Genomic DNA, 20,202 nt, shown 5'->3' with positions numbered 1-20,202 from the left:
TAAGCACAGCTCCAATGCCATATTTAAGTTTGCTGATGACACCACTGTCGTTGGCTGAATCAGTATATAAAATGGAGATGAAAATGTGGTTTAATGTTACCAAAGAGCTGATTATTGACCTCAGGAGGAGGAGATGGGAGGACCATGAAACAGGCCTTATTGAAGGATCGGGGTAGAGAGGGTCAGCAACTTTAAGTTCCTCTGTGTTACCACTTGAAAGGACTTGTCCTATGCTCAGCACCTCAGTGCAATTACGCAGAAAGCACTGCAGTGTCTATACTTCCTTAGGTGTTCGTGAAGATTCAGCATGACATCTAAAACATTGACAGACTCTACAGATGCCTAGTGGAGAGTATAGTTACTGGTTGCATCACAGCCTGGAAAAAAGAACACTAATGCCCTTGAATGGAAAATGCTATAAAAAGCAGTGGATACGGCCCAGTACATCACGGGAATAACCCTCCCTACCATTGAGCACATCAATACTGAGCATTGTCACAGGAAAGCAGCATCCATCATCAGGGACCTCCAACACCCAGGTCATGCTCTTTTTTCACTGCTGCCATCAGGAAGAAGATACAGGAGCCTCAAGGCTCACACCATCAGGTTCAGGAACAGTTATTATCCCTCAGCCATCAGGCTCTTGAACCAGAGGGGATAACTTAACTCAATTTCACTAAATTGTTCCCACAAACTATGGACTCACTTTTAAGGATTCTTCATCTTAAGTTCTCCATATTTATTGCTTATTATTACTATTACTTTTCTTTTTCTTTTGTATTTGCAGCTTGTTACCTTTGCACACTAGTTGTCTACCCTGATGGGTATGGTCTTTCATTAATTCTTTTATGGCTTTTGGATTTACTGAGTATACCTGAGTATGAATCTCAGCATTGTAAATGGTGACATATATGTACTTTGATAATAAATTTACTTTGAACTACGAAGCTTACAGCAGCCAACTAACCTGAAATGAAAGGAAGGATTTACCCGGAGAGAATACTTACCACATCACCTGAATGGTGGATTCTCACGGGATACAAGGGTGATTTTGTACCCCACAACGTCAAAGAGATAATCTCTTAATGCAAAATTTTCAGCAGAACTCCTGGAGAATCTCCATCACTCCTAATCACAAGCAAGAGAAAATCCAAGCAACAGACACAACACACTGGAGGAATTCAGCAGGCCAGGCAGCATTTGGGAAAAGAGTACTGACGATGTTTCTGGCTAAAGCCCTTCGGCAGGACTGGAGAAAAAGTTGAGGAGTAGATTTAAAAGGTGGTGGGAGGGGAGAGCGAAACACAAGGTGATAGGTGACATCTGGAGGGGGAGGGATGAAGTAAAGAGCTGGGAAGTTGATTGGTGAAAGAGACAGAAGGCCATGGAAGAAAGAAGAGGTGGGAGGAGCCCCAGAGGGAGGTGATGGACAGGCAAGGCGATAAGGTGAGAGGGGGCAAAGGGGATGGGAGATGGTGAAGGGGGTGGGGGAAGTGGGGAGCATAAAGTTGAGAAATCGACGCTCATGCCATCAGGTTGGAGCCTACTCAAATGGAATATAAAGTGTTGTTACTCCAACCTAAGTGTGGCCTCATCACGACAGTGGAGGAGGCCATGGATGGACATAGCAGAATGGAAATGGGAAGTTATTTATTCATCCCTCGCCACTGATCTCCCTCCTGTCACTTATCCTTGCAAGCGGAACAAGTGCTACACCTGCCCTTACACCTCTCCTCTCACTACCATTCAGGGCCTTAAGAAGTGAGTCTGTTGGGGTCATAAACTGTGTTCATTGCTCTGGGTGTGGTCTCCTGTATATCGGTGAGACCTGACATAGATTGGGAGACCGCTCCACCGAGCACCTATGCTCCATCCGCCAGAAAAAGCAGGATCTCCCTGTGGCCACACATTTTAATTCCACTTCTCATTCCCATCCCTTTCGCCATTTCCCATCCCCTTTTCCCTTTCTCACCTTATCTCCTTGCCCACCCATCTCCTTCCTCTGGAGTTTCTCCCCCTTTTTCTTTCTTCCACGGCCTTCTGTCCCTTTCATCATTCAACTTCCCTGCTCTTTACTTCACCCTTCCCCCTCCAGATTTCACCTATCACCTGGTGGTTCTCTCTCCTCCCTCCACCTTTTAAATCTACTCCTCAGCATTTTTTCTCCAGTCCTGCCGAAGGGTTTTGGCTCGAAATGTCAACTGTGCTCTTTTCCCAGATGCTGAGTTCCTCCACCATTTTGTGTGTGTGTTTTCCATCACTTCTATCCAACTTATTGCAAATGGGTTGGAGTTTAGAAAATAGAGAAGTTTTGTTACAGTTGTTAGATTAGGGTGTAGAGTTGTTAATTTTCTTGTAGTTTAACTTTCCCATGCATGCTTGCATTTTTATATAATTACCTATATGTACAAATCAGAATCAGAATTAGAATCAGGTTTATTATCACCGGCATGTGTCATGAAATTTGTTAACTTAGCAGCAGCGGTTCAATGCAATACATAATATAGAAGAAGAAGAAAAAAAGATAAAATAATAAATAAATGAATAAATAAATAAATAAATAAATAGCAGAGTGAAGGCTTAAGGGCTTCGGCTCAACGGGCTTAGGCGGAAACGGGCGAGGCGAGGAAGGTTTGGCATTCATTTTCTGTTGTTATTTGAGGAGAAGGGCAGTATGAGTGTGAGGGCAGTTTGCTGTTCTCGGTGTCGGATGTGGGAGGCCCTGGAGTCTCCAAGCCTCCCGGACGTCTACATCTGCGCCAAGTGCATCGAGATGCAGCTCCTAAGGGACCGCGTTACGGAACTGGAGCTGCAGCTCGATGACCTTCGTCTGGTCAGGGAGAGTGAGGAGTTGATAGAGAGGAGTTGCAGGCAGGTGGTCACGCCGGGGCCACGGGAGGCAGACAAGTGGGTCACGGTTAGAAGGGGGAAGGGAAAGAGTCAGGTAATAGGGAGTACCCCGGTGGCTGTGCCCCTTAACAATAGGTACTCCTGTTTGAGTACCGTTGGGGGGGACAGCTTACCCGGGGGAAGCGACAGTGGCCGTGCCTCCGGCACAGAGTCTGGCCCTGTAGCTCAGAAGGGTAGGGCAAGGAAGAGGAGGGCAGTTGTGATAGGGGACTCGATAGTAAGGGGGTCAGATAGGCGATTCTGTGGACGCAGTCCAGAGACCCGGATGGTAGTTTGCCTCCCTGGTGCCAGGGTCCGGGATATTTCTGATCGTGTCCAAGATATCCTGAAGTGGGAGGGTGAGGAGCCAGAGGTCGTGGTACATATAGGTACCAATGACATAGGTAGGAAAAGGTCCTGAAAGGAGAATATAGGGAGCTAGGAAGGGAGCTGAGAAAAAAGACCGCAAAGGTAGTAATCTCAGGATTACTGCCTGTGCCACGCGACAGTGAGAGTAGGAATGCGATGAGGTGGAGGATAAATGCGTGGCTGAGGGATTGGAGCAGGGGGCAGGGATTCAAGTTTTTGGATCATTGGGACCTCTTTTGGCGCAGGCGTGACCTCTACAAAAAGGACAGGTTACACTTGAATCCTAGGGGGACCAATATCCTGGCAGGGAGATTAACGAGGGCTACTGAAGTGACTTTAAACTAGAATGGTTGGGGGTGGAAATCAAATTAAAGAGGCTAGGCGTGAGGAGGTTAGTTCACAACAGGGGCATGGGAACCAGTGCAGAGAGACAGAGGGGTGTAAAGTGAGGGTAGAAGCAAAAAGTACTAAGCAGAAAAGTAAAAGTGGCAGGCCGACAAATCCAGGGCAAGCATTAAAAAGGGCCACTTTTCAACATAATTGTATAAGGGCTAAGAGAGTTGTAAAAGAGCGCCTGAAGGCTTTGTGTGTCAATGCAAGGAGCATTCGTAATAAGGTGGATGAATTGAAAGTGCAGATTGTTATTAATGATTATGATATAATTGGGATCACAGAGACATGGCTCCAGGATGACCAAGGATGGGAGCTCAACGTTCAGGGATATTCAATATTCAGGAGGGATAGACATGAAGGAAGGGGAGGTGGGGTGGCGTTGCTGGTTAAAGAAGAGATTAACGCAATAGAAAGGAAGGACATAAGCTGGGAAGATGTGGAATCGATATGGGTAGAGCTGCATAACACTAAGGGGCAGAAGACGCTGGTGGGAGTTGTGTACAGGCCACCTAACAGTAGTAGTGAGGTCGGAGATGGTACTAAACAGGAAATTAGAAATGTGTGCAATAAAGGAACAGCAGTTATAATGGGTGACTTCAATCTACATGTAGATTGGGTGAACCAAATTGGTAAAGGTGCTGAGGAAGAGGATTTCTTGGAATGTATGCGGGATGGTTTTTTCAACCAACATGTCGAGGAACCAACTAGAGAGCAGGCTATTCTGGACTGGGTTTTGAGCAATGAGGAAGGGTTAATTAGCAATCTTGTCGTGAGAGGCCCCTTGGGTAAGAGTGACCATAATATGGTGGAATTCTTCATTAAGATGGAGAGTGACATAGTTAATTCAGAAACAAAGGTTCTGAACTTAAAGAAGAGTAACTTTGAAGGTATGAGATATGAATTAGCTAAGATAGACTGGCAAATGACACTTAAAGGGTTGACGGTGGATATGCAATGGCAAGCATTTAAAGGTTGCATAGATGAACTACAACAATTGTTCATCCCAGTTTGGCAAAAGAATAAATCAAGGAAGGTAGTGCACCCGTGGCTGACAAGAGAAATTAGGGATAGTATCAATTCCAAAGAAGAAGCATACAAATTAGCCAGAGAAAGTGGCTCACCTAAGGACTGGGAGAAATTCAGAGTTCAGCAGAGGAGGACAAAGGGCTTAATTAGGAAAGGGAAAAAAGATTATGAGAAAAAACTGGCAGGGAACATAAAAACTGACTGTAAAAGCTTTTATAGATATGTAAAAAGGAAAAGACTGGTAAAGACAAAGGTAGGTCCCCTACAGACAGAAACAGGTGAATTGATTATGGGGAGCAAGGACATGGAAGACCAATTGAATAATTACTTTGGTTCAGTCTTCACTAAGGTGGACATAAGTAATCTTCCAGAAATAGTAGGAGACAGAGGGTCCAGTGAGATGGAGGAACTGAGCGAAATACATGTTAGTAGGGAAGTGGTGTTAGGTAAATTGAAGGGATTGAAGGCAGATAAATCCCCAGGGCCAGATGGTCTGCATCCTAGAGTGCTTAAGGAAGTAGCCCAAGAAATAGTGGATGCATTAGTGATAATTTTTCAAAACTCGTTAGATTCTGGACTAGTTCCTGAGGATTGGAGGGTGGCTAATGTAACCCCACTTTTTAAAAAAAGAGGGAGAGAGAAACCAGGGAATTATAGACCGGTTAGCCTAACGTCGGTGGTGGGGAAACTGCTGGAGTCAGTTATCAAAGATGTGATAACAGCACATTTGGAAAGCGGTGAAATCATCGGACAAAGTCAGCATGGATTTGTGAAAGGAAAATCATGTCTGACGAATCTCATAGAATTTTTTGAGGATGTAACTAGTAGAGTGGATAGGGGAGAACCAGTGGATGTGGTATATTTGGATTTTCAAAAGGCTTTTGACAAGGTCCCACACAGGAGATTAGTGTGCAAACTTAAAGCACACGGTATTGGGGGTAAGGTATTGATGTGGATGGAGAATTGGTTAGCAGACAGGAAGCAAAAAGTGGGAATAAACGGGACCTTTTCAGAATGGCAGGCGGTGACTAGTGGGGTACCGCAAGGCTCAGTGCTGGGACCCCAGTTGTTTACAATGTATATTAATGACTTGGATGAGGGAATTAAATGCAGCATCTCCAAGTTTGCGGATGACACGAAGCTGGGTGGCAGTGTTAGCTGTGAGGAGGATGCTAAGAGGATGCAGGGTGACTTGGATAGGTTGGGTGAGTGGGCAAATTCATGGTAGATGCAATTTAATGTGGATAAATGTGAAGTTATCCACTTTGGTGGCAAAAATAGGAAAACAGATTATTATCTGAATGGTGGCCGATTAGGAAAAGGGGAGGTGCAACGAGACCTGGGTGTCATTATACACCAGTCATTGAAAGTGGGCATGCAGGTACAGCAGGCGGTGAAAAAGGCCAATGGTATGTTGGCATTTATAGCGAGAGGATTCGAGTACAGGAGCAGGGAGGTACTACTGCAGTTGTACAAGGCCTTGGTGAGACCACACCTGGAGTATTGTGTGCAGTTTTGGTCCCCTAATCTGAGGAAAGACATCCTTGCCATAGAGGGAGTACAAAAGAAGGTTCACCAGATTGATTCCTGGGATGGCAGGACTTTCATATGAAGAAAGACTGGATGAACTGGGCTTGTACTCGTTGGAATTTAGAAGATTGAGGGGGGATCTGATTGAAACGTATAAAATCCTAAAGAGATTGGACAGGCTAGATGCAGGAAGATTGTTCCCAATCTTGGGGAAGTCCAGAACAAGGGGTCACAGTTTGAGGATAAAGGGGAAGCCTTTTAGGACTGAGATTAGGAAAAACTTCTTCACACAGAAAGTGGTGAATCTGTGGAATTCTCTGCCATAGGAAACAGTTGAGGCCAGTTTATTGGCTATATTTAAGAGGGAGTTAGATATGGCCCTTGTGGCTACGGGGATCAGGGGGTATGGAGGGAAGGCTGGGGTGGGGTTCTGAGTTGGATGATCAGCCATGAACATAATAAATGGCCATGCAGGCTCGAAGGGCCGAATGGCCTACTCCTGCACCTATTTTCTATGTTTCTATGTAAATAACTGTATATGTATATTGAATAGATTAAAAATTGTGCAAAAACAGAAACTATATTAAAAAAGTGAGGTTGTGTCTAAAGATCCAATGCCCATTTAGGAATCGGATGGCGGAAGGGAAGAAGCTGTTCCTGAATCGCTGAGTGTGTGCCTTCAGCCTCCTGTACCCCCTACCTGATGGTAACAGTGAGAAATTGTTCAGCAGTTTGATCGGGGCACGACTGCGCAAGTGTGTTGGCATCAGCCAGGTAGAACAGCGAGAAGAGCTTAAAAGGAGACAGCTTTATGGAGCACGAGGGGACACAGTTTTAAAGGTGCTTCTACCAACAATTTATAGATGGTGTTTGAGCTATGCCTAGCCACACAGTCCTGGGTATAGAGAGAGTAGAGCAGTGGGCTAAGCACACACCCCTGAGGTGCACCAATGTTGATCGTCAGCGAGGAGGAGATGTTCTCACCAATCTGCACAGATTGTGGTCCTTAGGTTAGGAAATCGAGGATCCAATTGCAGAGAGAGGTACAGAGGCACAGGTTCTGTAACTTATCAAACAGGATTGTGGGAATGATGGTGTTAAATGCTGAACTATAGTCGATGAACAGCATCCTGACATAGGTTTTTGTATTGTCCAGGTGGTCTAAGGTTGTGTGAAGAGCCATTAAGTTTGCGTCTGCCATTGACCTATTGTGGCGATAAGCAAATTGCAGTAATTTTTCAGTGAATTTTCCAGTAATTACAGTACAGATGCTTCTGTATTTTTGTGGTTTTCTGTACAGAGTGGTAGGGGCCCAGAACATGCACCCAAGATACGTGGTTGAAGCAGACGGCATTGTTTAAGAGGCACTTAGTCACATAAGTCCTTTTCTTTTCTTTTGGATTGGGACTACAGAGCGGCGTGGGAGCTGAATTCTGAAGGAAGACAGTTTTTTTAAATACTTCTTCAAGTGCAAGAAGGACAAGACTGCGCAGGTGTGTGACGTAGACAGGACAGCGCGGAGAGTTTAAAAAGGAGACCACCTATACAGCGGACAGCGGAGTGAGTGGTAGCAGAGTGTAGGGCTTTGGCATCAACGGGCTTTGGTGTTAAACGGGAAGAGGCAAGAGCAAAGCACCAACTCTTTTTTTCTCCCCCCCCCTTTTGCGAATCGGCCCAGTCAGACAGGAACAGCAGGGCTCTCACAGCTAATGGTATGAGCTAACGGTTTAAAAAGTTCGTGTGTTTGGCGAGGTAAGTGGGTGAGTAGACTTATTTGTCCCATTTCATTCCTGTAGAATTAGATAGCATGCCTGCAGGGTTAGTGCTTTATTCAGGGTGTCAGATGTAGGAATCCTGGGAGACCTTCAGCCTCCCCGATGGCCACATCTGCGCCAGGTGCACCGAGTTGCAGCTCCTCAGAGACCGTGTTACGGATCTGGAGCTGCAGCTTGATGACCTACTGCTTATCAGGGAAAGTGAAGAGGTGATAGACAGGAGCTACAGGGAGGTAGTCATCCCTAGGCTACAGGGGTCAGAAAACTGGGTCACTGTCAAGAGAGGGAAGGGAAATGCCCGGATAGTGGAGAGCACACCTGTGGCTGTCCTCCTCAGCAACGAGTATCTTGTTCTAGTTGCTGTTGAGGGGGATGACCTGACAGGGGACACACACGGTGACCGGGTCTCTGGCACTGAACCTGGCGCTGTTGTGCAGGAGGGAAGGAGGGAGAACAGGAATGCAGTAGACATAGGGGATTCCATAGACAGCGGAACGGACAGGAGATTCTGTGAGCCTGAAAGAGATACCCGCATGGTGTGTTGCCTCCCAGGTGCCAGGGTACGGGATGTCTCGGATCGGGTCCAGAATATTCTGAAGGGGGAGGGTGAGCAGCCAGTTGTCTTGGTACATGTTGGTACCAGTGATATAGATAGGACAAAGGAGGAGGTCCTGAAGAGAGATTTCTGGGAGTTAGGAAGGAAGCTGAGAAGCAGGACCTCCAGGGTAGTAATCTCGGGATTGCTACCTGTGCCACGTGCTAGCGAGGGCAAGAATAGTCGGATCAGGCAGATGAATGCCTGGCTGAGAGACTGGTGCAGGGGGCAGGGCTTCAGATTCTTGGATCATTGGGATCTCTTCTGGGCGAAGTATGGCCTGTTCAAAATGGACAGGTTACACCTGAACCTGAAGGGGCCCAATATCCTGGTGGGAAAGTTTAATAGAGCTGTTAGGGAGGGTTTAAACTAATTTGGCAGGGGGATGGGAACCGGAATGACAGAGCGGAGGAAGGGGAAAACAGAAATAAATCTAAGATAGTGAGCAGTAAAGATGTCAGGAAAGGCAGGCAGGTGATGGGGCAAATTTGTAGCCATTGGGATGAGTTGCAGTGCAATAAAGTTGCAGTGAAATCAAAGCGAAAAGTACCAAATAATGGTCTTAAGGTGTTATACTTAAATGCACACAGCATAAGGAATAAAGTGGATGATCTTGTCGTACAGCTACAGATTGGCAGGTATGATATTGTGGCCATCACTGAGACCTGGCTAAAGGATGCATGTCTCTGGGAGCTGAACGTCCAAGGATACACAGTGTATCAGAAGGATAGGCAGGTAGGCAGAGGGGGAGGCGTGGCTTTATTGGTAAGAAATGATATTAAATCATTAGAAAGAGGTGATATAGGATTGGAAGGTGCAGAATCTTTATGGGTTGAGCTAAGAAATCGTAAGGGTAAAAGAACCCTGATGGCAATTATCTATAGGTCTCCAAACAGCTGCAGGGATGTGGACTACAAATTACAACTAGAAAAGGCTTGTCAGAAGGGCAGTGTTATGATAATTGTGGGGGATTTTAACATGTGAGTGGATTGGGAAAATCAGGTTGGCACTGGATCTCAAGAGAGAGAATTTGTAGAATGTCTGTGAGATGGCTTTCTAGAACAGCTTGTTGTTGAGCTCACTAGGGGATCGGCTGTACTGGATTGGGTATTGTGTAATGAACCAGAGGTGATTAGAGAAATTGAGGTGAAGGAACCCTTAGGAGGCAGTGATCATAACATGATTGAGTTCACTGTGAAATTTGAAAAAGGGAAGCCGAAATCTGATGTGTCGGTATTTCAGTGGAGTAAAGGAAATTACAGTAGCATGAGAGAGGAACTGGCCAAAGTTGACTGAAAAGGGACACTGGCGGGAAAGACGGCAGGGCAGCAGTGGCTGGAGTTTATGCGAGAAGTGAGGAAGGTGCAAGACAGGTATATTCCAAAAAAGAAGAAATTTTCGAATGGAAAAAGGATGCAACCGTGGTTGACAAGAGAAGTCAAAGCCAAAGTTAAAGCAAAGGAGAGGGCATACAAAGAAGCAAAAATTAGTGGGAAGACAGAGGATTGGGAAGTTTTTAAAAGCTTACAAAAGGAAACTAAGAAGGTCATTAAGAGGGAAAAGATTAACTATGAAAGGAAGCTAACAAATAATATCAAAGAGGATACTAAAAGCTTTTTCAAGTACATAAAGAGTAAAAGACAGGTGAGAGTTGATACAGGACCGATAGAAAATGATGCTGGAGAAATTGTAATGAGAGATAAGGAGATGGCGGAGGAACTGAACAAGTACTTTTCATCAGTCTTCACTGAGGAAGACATCAGCAGTATACCGGACACCCAAGGGTGGCAGGGAAGAGAAGTGTGAGCAGTCACAATTACGACAGAGAAAGTACTCAGGACGCTGAATAGTCAAAAGGTAGATAAATCTCCCGGACCAGATGGAATGCACCCGCGTGTTCTGAAGGAAGTAGCTGTGGAGATTGCGGAGGCATTAGTGATGATCTTTCAAAAGTCAATAGATTCTGGCATGGTTCTGGTGGGCTGGAAGATTGCAAATGTCACTCCGCTATTTAAGAAGGAGGCAAGGAAGCAAAAAGGAAATTATAGACCTGTTAGCTTGACGTTGGTGGTTGGGAAGTTGTTAGAGTCGATTGTCAAGGATGAGGTTACAGAGTACCTGGAGGCATATGATAAGATAGACAGAACTCAGCATGGATTCCTTAAAGGAAAATCCTGCCTGACAAACCTATTACAATTTTTTTGAGGAAATTACCAGTAGACTAGACAAGGGAGGTGCAGTGGATGTTGTATATTTGGATTTTCAGAAGGCCTTTGACAAGGTGCCACACATGAGGCTACTTAACAAGATAAGAGCCCGTGGAATTACGGGAAAGTTACATACGTGGATAGAGCATTGGTTGATTGGCAGGAAACAGAGAGTGGGAATAAAGGGATCCTATTCTGTTTGGCTGCCGGTTACCAGTGGTGTTCCACAGGGGTCCATGTTGGGGCCACTTCTTTTTACATTGTACATCAACAATTTGGATTATGGAATAGATGGCTTTGTGGCTAAGTTTGCTGACAATACGAAGATAGGTGGAGGGGCCGGTAGTGCTGAGGAAACAGAGAGTCTGCAGAGAGACTTGGATAGATTGGAAGAATGGGCAGAGAAGTGGCAAATGAAGTACAATGTTGGAAAGTGTATGGTTATGCACTTTGGCAGAAGAAATAAACGGGCAGGCTATTATTCAAATGGGGAAAGAATTCAAAGTTCTGAGATGCAACGGGACTTGGGAGTCCTCGTACAGGATACCCTTAAGGTTAACCTCCAGGTTGAATCGGTAGTGAAGAAGGCGAATGCAATGTTGGCATTCATTTCTAGAGGAATAGAGTATAGGAGCAAGAATGTGATGTTGAGGCTCTATAAGGTGCTGGTGAGACCTCATTTGGAGTACTGTGGGCAGTTTTGGTCTTCTTATTTAAGAAAGGATGTGCTGATGTTGGAGAGGGTACAGAGAAGATTCACTAGAATGATTCCGGGAATGAGAGGGTTAACATATGAGGAACCTTTGTCCGCTCTTGGACTGTATTCCTTGGCGTTTAGAAGAATGAGGGGAGACCTTATAGAAACATTTTGAATGTTGAAAGGCATGGACAGAGTGGATGTGGCAAAGTTGTTTCCCATGATGGGGGAGTCTAGTACGAGAGGGCATGACTTAAGGATTGAAGGGCGCCCATTCAGAACAGAAATGCGAAGAAATTTTGTTAGTCAGAGGGTGGTGAATCTATCAATTTGTTGCCACGGGCAGCAGTGGAGGCCAAGTCATTGGGTGTATTTAAGGCAGAGATTGATAGGTATCTGAGTAGCCAGGGCATCAAGGGTTATGGTGAGAAGGTGGGAGAGTGGGACTAAATGGGAGAATGGATCAGCTCATGGTAAAATGGTGGAGCAGACTCGATGGGCTGAATGGCCGACTTCTGCTCCTTTGTCTTATGGTCTTATGGTCTTATAAACAGGCAGGGAATGCAGAGATGTGCACCATGTGCATGCAGATGCATATTTTAAATATGTTCGTCATCTGCACAGAGATTGTGGGCTGAATTAGTCAATGTTTCGGGTCAGCAACCCATATTCAGAATCTTTTTCCACAGATGATGCCCGACTGGTTCAACTCTTCTGTTCTTTCTGTTTATGGTGCAAGGGAGCAGCTGAGGCCTGGAGTAAATTCGCTCTGACCATGCTGGGTGGTGGCCGGGAAGGTTTTCGTGGCCAAGCGGGCGACTCCTGCTCCTACTTTCTGGTGTTTTTTCATGTTAAAAGCAGTGTTCTTTAAATGCCATCAAATTATTCCACAAACCACACTTGTTATTAGCACAACTGTTGCAAATTGACTGCACATTAACTATCACTTTCCAATATGAAATCCTTGAAATGACTGCCTCGAGAGAGCTAGACCATTGAATGACATTTTTTTTTTGGTGTTTTGCACATTGTGAATCTCTCACTGACTGACTGAGTGACACCCGCAGCAGGACAGCTCACAGTGTGACATTTATCTTCACAGCTTTGCATGAATCAGCAGCAATGTAATAACCTTTACCAGTGAACCTGCCTTCTTCCTCCGTAATTCAGCGCAGCAACTGTGGATCAAAACCTTCTTCTGGCAGTTGGAAAACTCCCTCTTCCCCAGAAGTTACTGGTGCAATTCTACACTGCCATCATAGACAGCATCCTCACATCAGCCATTACTGTCTGGTTTGGTACAGCATTCTCTCACAGTGTATGAAAACCACAGCAAACTGTCAGGTTAGCAGGGAAGGTCATTGGCTGTGGTCCACCACCATTGCAGAATGTATACATCTCCAGGACAAAGAAATGAGCAGGCAAAATCATTGTAAACATAACCAATTCTCCAAACTGCATTTCCAAAGTTCCTTTCAGGAAATCACTATGGAGTGATTAAAACATAAACTTCACACCAGAGAATAGAATGTGCACCCACGGGTCCTTGGTTGAAGCAGATGGCATTGTTTAAAAGTCACCTAGACACATAAACAGACAGGGAATGAAGGGAAACAACAGGAATTCTGCAGATGCTGGAAATTCAAGCAACACACATACAAGTTGCTGGTGAACGCAGCAGGACAGGCAGCATCTCTAGGAAGAGGTACAGTCGACGTTTCAGGCCGAGACCCTTCGTCAGGACTAACTGAAGGAAGAGTGAGTAAGGGATTTGAAAGTGGGAGGGGGAGGGGGAGATCCAAAATGATAGGAGAATACAGGAGGGGGAAGGGATGGAGCCAAGAGCTGGACAGGTGATAGGCAAAAGGGATACGAGAGGATCATGGGACAGGAGGTCCGGGAAGAAAGACAAGTGGGGGGGGGGACCCAGAGGATGGGCAAGAGGTATATTCAGAGGGACAGAGGGAGAAAAAGGAGAGTGAGAGAAAGAATGTGTGTATAAAAATAAGTAACAGATGGGGTACGAGGGGGAGGTGGGGCATGAAGGGATGTGTATAGGTTTTCACAAATAAAAATGGCAGAGGTGTTTTATGTTTAAGAAAAACCGAAACAACTCATTTATTGCACTCCAAGCACTGAACACAGAGCATGGTAAAAGTACTTCATGTAATTAACTCATTATGTCAGACCAGCCTCATAAAGTGAACCTTAACTCAATGTCAGTGGTTGTGAATTACGTACCTTTCTCCTAATTATGTTACCCTACACAGGCCCCCCCCACCCCCTGGAATTCACTAAAACCGGCATTGGGAGTTTGTCTGGAGCTGCCCAGCTTGGGTCCTGTGGTCCATGGGTGAAGGAACAGCAGAGGCCTCTGGCTCGTCCAGGCATGTGCTGACACACTCACGGTCATGTCGTGATGCCAGGGTCACGGTAGCAGAATCTCCAAATCTTGATGGGCCAGTTTAAGGACATCTATCAAAATGTATTCAGGTTTACCCCCCTTATCTATAATAAACACCTTTTCTCTCCATTCCAAAGTGCGGAACATGCCGTCATAAGGGGGCCTAAGGGGATGCTGGTGTGCATCTTGAGGGATGAAAACAAACGAGGCAGGATGTAGGTCAACAGGAACCCAAGAGTGCTGTACACCATAATGAATAGGTACAAGGGAATTGAATTTACTCAGGAGGGTGGAATGCTGTTGAGAGCTCAGCCAGGAAGCTGTGGCATCAGGAATAAAATCACCAGGCACTCATAACAGCTGCCGGTATACCAATTGATGGCTGCCAAGGATGGCTGCCAGTCCTCTTTTGGAGCTGTTCTGAGCTCCAGCAGAACCCATGAGAGACGATCATGCCAACACTCAATGGTCAGGGAAGCCCTCAGAGCAGTTTTTAAGGAGCAGCGAAACCACTTCCTTAGGCCATTGGGCTGCAGGCGATACACTGTGGTGTGATGTAGCCTAACGCTGAAGTTCTGGGCCACCGCAGCCCAGAGGTCTGATATGAGTTGGGGACTATGGTCAGAGGAAATATCAAATGGGTGCTAAACTGATCAATGTCCGAGCCATGTCTGCAACCATCTTTGATGCTGGAGAGGCGACCTGGTGGTACGGTCCACCATGGTAAGGAGATGCATGAAACCATGGGGGTGGGAGTGGTGGGGAGGGGACCAACAAGGTCCACATTGACATGATTAAACATTGCTCAGGGATCTCAAAAGCTGCCGATAGCACCTCAATATGACGGTTAATTTTTGCCCACTGTTCTCCACACAGGAGGCTGTTCTAGTGGGCTCACAACTCTTGCAGCCGTGGAATCGCTGAGCAGCACTACCACGTTGAAATAATTGGTGTTAGCGGCAGAGAATTTGCGCACCGCAGATTGAGCCTCAGCTTGTACAAACCAAGCAATGGCATTTTGCTCCCAAAACTCCGACATGTTCAATAACTCTGGACTCGTCCTAGAGCATCGGGGTCACCAATATAAGTTTTTGCAAATAAAGTGGTGTGAGGTGTTTTATGTTTAAGAAAAAGACATAACTAATTTATTGTACTCCAAACACTGAGCACAAATGGTAAAAGTAATTACATCATCACATCAGACCAGCCTCTTAAAGCAAACCCCAACTCAATGTTGGTGACATTGAATTATGTATGTTTCCACCAAATACATTCCCCTACATGTGCAGGGAGATCTGCAGTTTAATTTTAATCATCATCGACATCATCCACTAGGAAGTTGAAGCCCAGTGTCTGTGAGGCTGATTCCATGTGCAAGTCCATTGGAGGCGGACGAAGATGGTCTGTCCTTGGTCGGGAGGGCTGTATATGTGCATGGGGGGAGGGAGGGAGGAATGGGGCTTGTTTTGCTGTTATTGTTTTGTTGCTTGCTATGTCCTGTTTTGTTGTGTTCTGTGTTGTTCTGGTGAGTATTGTGGGCGTGCTAATGTGTGGATGACACTTGTGGGCTGCCCGGAGCCCACCCTTGGGTGTGTTGGTTGTTAATGCAAATGACACAATTTACTTTGCTTTGATGTACATGTGGTAAATAAACTTGAATCTTGAAGACCAGTGCTCAGTATCAGCCATGTTTCTACCTGAGCTTTTCCAGTAAGTGACAATACTGGGCACTTTTACCACAAGTGCATATTCAGCCATATCTAGCCAATCACATTGACGATGGATCGAGTGCTGGTAAATAGAATCTCATTGTTGATCCTCACGTTCACAACCGTTGTCAAAACTTCTGGGTTTCTGGTCCCATTAGACTTGCTCCACAAACCTGGAAGTGTTACCTGGTGTCAGTCTACCGACGGTCAGGGCGCCACCACTCACCTGTAACTACATTTCACTGGGACTTTCAGAATAGGTAATGGCACTCAATTGAATAACTTTAATATCAAATTGTTCTTTTCCTTTGGCTGATGATATTGACCAAAGATATTCCCATTGGCAGTTGTCACTATGGCATCTCCCTCTTATCATACAGCCAGGGACTTCAGAACGTCAAACCTACAGCACAGTACAGGCCCTCAGGTTCCTCAAAAGCAGTGGTTCCCAAGGTTTTTTTTGGGTTACCACCTCCTTGGCTCACAGACCACATCCCCAGCGGCCCTCTCCCTTCTGACCATGACATAAAAACTATAAAGAATTTTGATTTATTATGCACAGTGACAAAAAATGGAAATTGCAAATTCAAAGCAAAATTATTCAAATTTATTTTTAATCTACAAATAAAATTACTTCTGTATTTATTAATTACAGTAAAAACCATTTTCATCAACAAGTTTAAGGTGTATATTAATAGTCCAACTATTCACTACTTCATTACTTTTCACCTGTCAATGAACTGGATGGGCCTGGTACAGTGATATCAGCTTCTCAACATCAGGCTGACTGACACTCAGAAGGAGTCTCAGATCCCCACGTTCAGTAATTTGCAGTCCGTTTCATTACTGAAATCACGCTCCACTAAGTATGATTTTGGAAAGGCAATAAAGAACGTACTGACATTTTTCCATGGTGCAGGATAGCATTCAGAGATTTTTTTTCCGCAACCAAAAGTCTTGACATGATTTCTTGAACCTCAGATTTGGCTTAAAGTCATTTCATTGCGAGATCAGTTCTTCCTCCATTCTCCCTGTTAATTCCTCACTACAAGAGTTCAGGAATGGATTTATGGTGCAATCTGGAATTTGGATCAAGAGAAGATCCTGAAATCTCTCCAACATGTCTTTATTCAGGTCATCCAGGTGGGCACAGTATACTTGAGCATCATCATCTGGTACTCTTTGTTTCTCTTCCAACTCGGAGAGGTTCGGAAATTGGAAAATATTGCAGCAGACAATGTTGCACCTAAATGGGGTTAACTTTGACATGTGGAAACAACTTATTTGACTTTGATAAGATTTGCATTATTTCCTTGCAGTTGAAGATTGATTTCATTGAACTTTGTGAATATAAGCTATGTCATGCCTAATATTTTTGAGCTGATTACTGAATGAAGCATTCGAGTCTTTCAAGAATTTTATCACAGTTTCAAAAAGCTCATAAAAGCATCTCAGGTAGCCTTTTGAAAGCCATCTGACTTCTGCGTGAAACAGCGAGCGTTCAAACTGCTCATCATTCTCAATACAAAGCTCTCAAAATAGTGAAGAATTGAGAGCATGGGACTTGATTTTATTTACCACTGTGATAACAGTATTTAATGATTTATGCAGCCGATCAGTTGGGTTTTTTTCCTGATAAGGTGTTGTCTGTGAATTACACAGTGAACAGTAAATATGTTAGGCACAGTTTTTTTCAAGAAAGTAATAACCCCACTGTGGTGTCCTGTCATTGATGGTGCTTGAGCTGTTTCACAAGCAAGAATGTTGGTGAGCGGAATATCCCTCTCTTTGAAAAATCGATCAACAACCAGAATTAATTGATTCCCCCTTCAATATCTGTTTCTAGTTCTGAAATAACAACTCTTGAACCATACTTTCATCTTTGTTGCCAAAGTTGACTCATCCAATTGCAGAGCAAATTCTGTTGTCCTATGTATATTGCAATGTGTTTTCAACATTCTCAGATGTTTCAACAATTCGCCTTTGAATAGATTTGTCGCTAAGTAGAATTACTTTAATTACATGGCCTGGTGATTTATGCCAAAATGTACTCAGAATTTCCTTTATTGCTGGCAGATTCAACTCTTCTTCAATTTTGTGGGAGTTTCCAGATTTAGCAATGAGCAATGAAATGTTGTATGAACCATGAAAACCATCGCTGTTTTGTTGTGAAGTGCTGACAAACATGTTTTGAGGTGTTTTTGTTTCTGAAAGTTTTCTCCAAGTGACTGATAATAAGCCAAGTTCTTCTTTCCTTTATCAGAGTGTACTCTCTTCAAATGTTCAAGGAGCCTGGGTCGTTTCATTTCAGATACCTCACACTGCACTGTCTACATTTCTTTTCTGTTTGGCCTGCTTCTGCTATTTTCATTATAAATTAATGGCCACGGTCAATCACCTATTGTTTAAATCCATCTTCAAGTGCTGTGATCAATAAAAGGGGAAGTTATAATGTCACAATAGCTCATCAAAACCCAACTCTCTGTCTGAAGGTACAAGAAGTGGGACAACGATATCTCGGTTGGGCCATGGGCCAGAAAAATTCAGTCAAGGTCATTCGATTCTAAACTTTACCCCATTGAATGCCATACCCTAGTTCACAGTAACAGCGTCACTGCATCATTTGGGTATATAGCAGTGAACGGCAATAATATGTGGGTTGGGCCTGGAAATAACACAATCTTTTCAGTCCAGACTTTGTATGATATGCCAAATGTATAGATTCACTGACCCAATCCCACTCTTCAATGGCTTCCACCTACAGCTGATGTTATGTGATGTGAGTCTTCACCTTTTGAGGCAGACAGCTTGTGTTCCTCTTGCTGGGACTGTCTGAGGGATTTGGGTAGGACCTGTGTTAATAATACTCCAATCAGTTCTCTGAAACCAGTCTAATCCCACTAACAGCAAGGGGTGTTGGATATTATCAGGAAGGATCAACAATTTGAGATACAATAACATCAGAGCATCAAAAGCAAGAGAGGAGGGAATATTGCTGCCTATGGATTGTCACAAGTATCCCTGGCCCAAGTAAAACTCACATCCACAAGTGCCATGTGATTCACATTCTGAAATAGAGTTCCTACCAAACAGAACCTCATGAGGGTCAAAGTCAAAGTTAGAGTAAATTTATTATCAAAATATAGTATATCATTCATTTTCTTGCAAGCATTCACAGTAGACAAAAGAAATATAATACAATGAAAAATACACACAGAAACTGACAAACAACCAATGTGCAAAAGAGGACAAACTGCAGATACAAATAATTAGATAGATAAATAACTAATACTGAGAACATGAGTTTTGGAATCCTTAAAAATTAGTCCATAGGTTGTGGAATCAGTTCACTGTTGGGGTGAGTGAAATTATCTACTATGGTTCAGGAGCCCGATGGTTGAAGGGTAATAACTGTTCCTGAACGTGATGGTGTGGGACCTAAGACTCCTGTACCATTTTCCAGAGTTCCTATGCTAACTTCACCCTCCAGAGTTTCTGTGCTAACTTCACGTGCACAGTTTGGGACTGTGATTTGACCTTTGAAGTCAAGTCAGGAGTCATGGAAAGCTGTGTGATGTCAGTGATATTGCTTAACCTGATGACTGACTGGGTTATGAGACAAACAAGGAAAGATAAGCAGAGGGGCATTTTTTGAGAAGACAGCATAGGCTGGATGGTAGGAGTCTTTGATGATGGATGCTGCTTTCTTGTGGCATTGCTCCTAGTAGATGTGCCAAATGTGCAGGATGTAAATCTCTTTCTAAATTGGTACTTCAAGCCCAATCAGGTCATGGGCAGCATGTGTCAAATGGAACTGTCTCACTCAGACATCGGTCAATCAAGCGTACAACATGGCAAGCACACTGTAAGCACAAATGGAACTGAGGTACAAGCTTGTTTTACACATGAACTAATCCACACAGAAAATGGTCTACAGCTGCTCACCCTCACAGCTGCAAAATTCTGGTCTGTGATTGGGTGTTTTCTGCTCTGCGAATGCAGAAACCTTTGATTAGTGGGGTTCTGGCAAGTATCCAACTTCCCCTCCTGACACCCCATGTTAATATAAAACTGATTTATATTAATCTCCAAGTGGAATACAGTTAGGCTGTTTTAATGACTATGATTAGATTCAATTTGAGTATATTTCTAAGTAATGGTATTTCCTTTTCCTCGGTGCATAATTCTAAAGGGATGGGCTAGATAGATAAAAATCTTTTTCCCAAGAGGGTTTGGGTTTAAGGTAAGAGGGGTTCTGAGGGGAATATTTTTTCAAACAGAAAGTGATTCCAACCTGGAACGCTCTGCCTTGGGAAGAGGTGAAAGCAGAGACTCTCACTTCACTTAAGCACCTAGGCAAGCACTTGAATTGCCAAGGCATGGAAATGTGTAGATGAAATGTAAGTAAATGTTTTTGTATGTAGATAAGCACAATGGTCAGCATGGACTTGTTGGGCTGAAGGGCCTGTATCCATGCTGTACAAACTCAATGATAAAGCAGTGCTTTTTCTCATAGTTAATGAAGAGCAGCATAAAACTTTGTATGTTTAAATACACTTGTATTTTTTAGCAAAAGATTTTCCCTTTTTCAGCTTATTTAGTTACTGC

Source organism: Mobula birostris, chromosome 16, assembly GCF_030028105.1.
Source record: "Mobula birostris isolate sMobBir1 chromosome 16, sMobBir1.hap1, whole genome shotgun sequence".
Lineage (NCBI taxonomy): Eukaryota > Metazoa > Chordata > Chondrichthyes > Myliobatiformes > Myliobatidae > Mobula > Mobula birostris.
This window is presented reverse-complemented; position numbering follows the sequence as displayed.